The sequence below is a fragment of the Spinacia oleracea genome, chromosome 1 (assembly GCF_020520425.1).
Source record: "Spinacia oleracea cultivar Varoflay chromosome 1, BTI_SOV_V1, whole genome shotgun sequence".
NCBI lineage: Eukaryota > Viridiplantae > Streptophyta > Magnoliopsida > Caryophyllales > Amaranthaceae > Spinacia > Spinacia oleracea.
In genome coordinates, this window is record NC_079487.1 from 79874941 (window position 1) to 79880700 (window position 5760).

The following is a 5760-nucleotide window of genomic DNA, read 5'->3' on the forward strand; positions in this document are numbered from 1 at the left end:
CAGCCCACGCTGAGCGCACAGCGCTCGGCCAATGCTGCTCTCCGCGCGTGCCCATGGCTTCGGCTGGGCCTGGCTTGCGCTGGGCCTGGTCGAGGCTTGGCGTGTGTTGACGATGCGTGTGGCTTGCTGGGCGATGGCCTGGCTTCGTGTTGGGCCTTCGTCTAGCGAGCCTCGTCCGACGCTAATTCGTACCATACGTTTCCGATTAAATTCCCGAATCCGGAATTCATTTCCGATACGAACAATATTTAATATTTTCGATTCCGGAATTAATTTCCGTTTCGAACAAATATTTAATATTTCCGTTTCCGGAATTATTTTCCGATTCCGATAATATTTCCGATTCTGACAATATTTCCGTTTCCGGCAATATTTCCTATTCCGGCAATATTTCCATTTCCGATAATATTTTCCGATACGTACCATGTTTCCGTTTCCGGCAAAATCTACGACTTGGATAATATTTATATTTCCGATACGATCCATATTTCCGTTTCCGGCAATATCATCGTTTCCGGAGTATTCATTTCTTGCTTGTGACGATCTCAGCTCCCACTGAAACCAAGATCCGTCGATTCCGAATATCCATAGATAGAGTATTTAATGCCATTAAATACTTGATCCGTTTACGTACTATTTGTGTGACCCTACGGGTTCAGTCAAGAGTAAGCTGTGGATTAATATCATTAATTCCACTTGAACTGAAGCGGCCTCTAGCTAGGCATTCAGCTCATTTGATCTCACTGAATTATTAACTTGTTAATTAATACTGAACCGCATTTATTAGACTTTAACATTGAATGCATACTTGGACCAAGGGCATTATTTCCTTCACACGCTACAAAGTGTATGCTCCTAAATTATGCTAAATGATTATGTGTAAGTAATATGTTTCCTGGCATTAAGGTTTTCCGCATGATTTATGTTTTGTCATATGTATCATAACCTAACAGTTTCTAATCACCATTAATGAGAACTACTTATGACATGACTTTAACCTTTTAAAATGTTCTAATGGTCAATCCGATACAAGATCCAATAAGTATCTATGCAAAATATTTCTGACATAACATGTCCATCTAGTTCAAGAAACGGAACTATAAATCTACTTACAATCTAATTTTCATTAGTCATTGGTCGTCTGAAAAATCTACCTCTACGCCGTGTTTATTTCCTTATTAAGTCGGGGGGTGAACGCGCGTCGGTCATTGTCCACTCGGCACCTTCGCATCGTAGCACATCCACCCAAATCAAATCTCTTATCTCGTAGGTCCATTCTCAATATGCGCCACTCCAGCATTTATCGGATATGCCTTGATAAAATTCGTCATTAACCCGACTACTTCGACAAAAAGCATGTCGGGGGATTGACGATAGATTTGGTACCTTTTTGAGACATAGCCTATTATTGACCATTGAGACTTACATAAAACTAAATGTGCATATTTAAACTTCCGCCAAATCATGCTTGTTGTTAGCTTCATGTAGAAGTTATGTGCTATGTGGGAAACTAATTAATTAGACGCAAAGTTTAAAGTCAACAATATCATAAAAGTAAATAAAAATGCTTAAAACGTTGAAAAAATAATTTAGCTGCGAATCAATTTAAAAAAAAATATTAGCCTACAAACAAAATTTGACGCAAGAAATCTTCCACGCCAGTCCGGTCGGCGCAAAAGAATTCCCACGCGGAAGAAAGGGCGCAAGGTTTTTTTCACGCAAAATACATATTTCTGGAACACATCAAAATAAAGTAGGATCGCGACTTGGCGCGAGAATCAAATCTCGCAAGCAACCAAGCACAACATATTTATTGCGCCCAACACTTGCGCGAAAATTCCTTTACGCCCAGTACTGCGCGCAAGATATTTGTGACGCCTGATTTATTCCCCAGAAATAAACTTGTATGTTTACGAAGTCAAAAAAATAATATATTCGTGTGACTAATTCAAACGACCAAAACTCCTTCGTTCCAAACGATATGTTGCTTTAGTTAAAAATGCCCAATAAAAAAGTACAAACTCAAAGTTGCGCAAAAAGCATTTGTGTGGAACTACATTAATCAAACGAGTCATGAGATTGATCCAAGCAGCATTTATAAATTAACCTAAAGGCTAATACGCACAAATTTCACTTTCGTGCCGGAACGCTGAATGTTTGAGTGCACATACGCTCAAGCTAAGGGCCTAATTCAGTAAAGTATAAGCCATGGATAAATTGGAATGACAAAAATAGAATCGTACAAATTGACTTCTAAAAGCACGCAATAAATAAAGTCGATTCGTAAGTCGTTATTAGCTTCTTAATAACACTAATGTGCGACCTAATACCGTCGTGCTAACGAAATAATTTTAACGTTCACTAAAAGCAAAAATGTAACAGCCCGCTCTTTCGAGCTGTTAATAAACAACACTTAATCCTTAAATGATTACAATTACTCCCTCCGTCCTAGATTAGTTGTTACACTTTCCTTTTTCGTCCGTCCCAGATTAGTTGTTACACTTCTAAATTAAGAATGACCCCACAATTATTATATTGTCTCTCTCTTCCCACTCAATTATTTTTTGTCCCCACACTCTCTCTCATTCAATTAAAAAAAAATACCCCACTAACTCTTACCACATCTACTTTTTCAATAAAATAACAATTGATAACCACACTACTACTTATCGCATTAAACTGTGTGCACAAGAGAGTGTAACAACTATTATGGGACGGAGGGAGTAACTCTTAACACGCAGCACAATAATTAGCCTTAATCTTAAACTCGATCCTGGACGTGTGGGTTATGGGCCCACAAAAATAATCTTAAATAACTCAAACGAATAAACATGAATAGGTATAATTCATTAACTCACAAACATCTTACAACAATATATAAACTAATCTCTCAAATAAATAAACCATAGTTTATATAACACAATTTACAATCCATTAAATTCAATCAAGCTCCATTTGAATCCCACTTGAGCTTACACACAACCTGCTTACAAAGAAAAGACATAGAAAAAAAAACAAAACATCCAAAATGAGTGGAAAACTCGTAACCTTTACTTCAGCCCGTAAAAACGTTTTTATTTCAAACCATATGTTCAAAGAGTTTTCAAATCATAACTTAGCAATTGTTCGGAAATAGACTTTGGTTATCTTTGAAAATGTATAGCTGGCATTGATCATTCCCTTCACAAATCAGTGGCAAGGACAAGCTTTGGATACAAACGTAACTTGATTATCACAGAACACAACTTATCACTTATAGTCGACCATACCGGTCTTGGCTTTAATTTCAAACACAAGTTATCACACATATTCAACCGTTTCGGTCTTAGCTTAATTTTTATGATCTTTCCTCAGCCTGTACCTTGACCACTTTTCCATATCCGTTCATAATCCAATGCCAGCAAAAACAAATACGGATTACATCTTTAATTTACAATATCGTTTCGAAATCTATTTCCACACACAAATTATTTCCGAACAATACCACAAACAATTTACAATATCAGTCAAATTAAACAATAATCCAATACAAATGCAATTCATGATATTCACAGCCATGGATATATGATCATATATAAATATAAAACAATAGTTAACACACACAAGGGCATAAAGAAATTTTTTTGCTAAACATAAAAGTTACCTTAAATGCTGATCATTTCCTTATTAACTCAAAAATAACAATCATATTTATTTCATCCATAATCCTTGATCACCATTCTCTAACTTGAACCTCGTGAATAATTCTCCAATAAATGACCTCATTCAGATGACAATAAGCTAGAATTAATAACTCAACCAATATACGATGTCAAAAAAAATAAAAAATAAAAAAACTCAACCAATCAAACTAGAAATCTTAACTAAATTCTCTTTCCAAGAAATTCTTTTACAAACCATAATTGATATAAAATTAATAAATTAATCTAGCCAAAATATATAATATGATATTTGTTTATTTAAATAATAGGTGAAGGGAAAAACTTATAATTACACATAAATCAATGATACCAAAAATTAGTTTCACTTTCAAAACAAAGTGGAGCAAGTGAAATGAGGAGAAAAAGAGTTGGAGTAACTCACAAAATGACAACAACAATAGTTATAGTGGTAGTTCGTTGAATCACAACACGACTATAGTACATAAGGCATATCTCCTAGCACACATATCCGAATTGAGTCATTCTTGAGGCTAAACTGATTAACTTTTTAAGGGCTACAACGTTTATGAAGAAACTATGGGTAAAACGTAACTGCATGATGCTGATTCTGGAGCATCCAGCAGCAACGTCCATGGTAGAGAAGAGACATTATGTGAGTGAGATGGGTTTTGGGCCATGGAATATTGGGCGGTTCATTGGTTGTTTCAGGCATATAACGGTTGAAATAGGAGGTTGATTTAGGTTCTTGATCATCCTTGAAATAATAGAATTAGAGGACAAGAGAAAGGAAGCTTTGATTGAGATCAAAAATTTGATTTAGGTATTGCTTATCTTGATGAGTTTGAAGTGAAGTTTTGACAGCACAACAATTAGGTGCTCTAATTGATGACACGTAAGGCATGGCAAAGAAAGAGTCATTATCACCAATATTCTTTTTAAAGACAAAACAATATTTTCATATTAATGAAATTATATCCTGGTTAACAACACTTTAACACTCAAAAGGATTTAAAGTAACCATTAAGCTAATAAATATAATTAACTTCTGAATCTTTGAACTAGCCAAACAGATTCAACTTATATCACATTTGAGTAAATAAACCTATATTCACTCAAATCCATGTGAAATAATAAAGTCATAAAATCTTTCTTTAGCTTTGAACTCTATTGTCTAGGCGTTCTAACAATAGCTCATATCTTTTGTTACTTTCAACAAGTAAGACTAGCTTGTCTTAAATTGATCTAGAAATCAATCAACTTTCAAAAGTCCATCGAAATAGAGCTTATGAATGTTAACTTGTTGATATGGTCTAAGCAACAATGCTAAAGGTTAGTGGAACTCAAATCAAGAGATTGATTTGAACCTAGTGAAGTTCTTATTGTTAAAGAGTTGTTTGTTTTAATCAAGCATATTGACTCAACCCGTAAATGACCATTTCATTCAAATAAACAAACAAACATTGTTTTTGTTTTTCTTGAATGTGAGTCTTTCTGTGTTTGAAGCAGAAATTTAGGTATGCTGATTATGGAACAAAATTGCCATTAAGTTCCAGCCTTGAAAGGACTTAAAACAAACCAGATGACCCTACAACTAATGTAGCATTGCCATGCTTCATTTCCCACTTGTAGGTCATTAGTGTATTCTAGCTTCCATTGTTTGAGCTATTACCGAAGTAAGAACCTCAAGCGGTATATGGTACCAAGGAAGTTTGATTGCTAGGTCACTTCTCTTTAAACATAAACTTATAGGTAGAAACGGAATCGTAAATTCCTTTCATTTGTTCATTGTTTTCCTATTTCTTGTACCCTTTCTTATAGTCTTTAGAATTGAATTCTATAGTGTTGACTTTTATACTTTGTTAGACATGTCCAATGTCGCTCCAACAAGGTTCTTACCATTTTATGTTGAATATTAAGTTTCAACTAGATGATCTTACCAGAAGCTTCTAAAGTTCTCTAAGCATCGATCTATTCGAATGTCTAGGGAATAGACTCATTCGAGAATTAAATGGACAAAGATATTAGGTTGTTAACCATTGGTAAAGTTGAGTGTTTAAACTCAATGCTTTATGATCTCAAAACTACATTGTATTTTGAA

The 5760-nt window shown here is 34.9% G+C and overlaps 1 long non-coding RNA gene across 1 annotated transcript; it reads right to left on the reverse strand.

Moving 5' to 3' along the window:
* Window positions 1-2826: 2826 nt before the first annotated feature.
* Window positions 2827-4526, reverse strand: LOC130465974 (uncharacterized). The gene is made up of 2 exons (XR_008925991.1): window positions 4084-4526; window positions 2827-2983 (listed from the first exon to the last, which is right to left on the reverse strand). It is a non-coding gene; the product is annotated as an uncharacterized lncRNA (long non-coding RNA).
* Between the last annotated feature and the right edge of the window lie 1234 nt (window positions 4527-5760).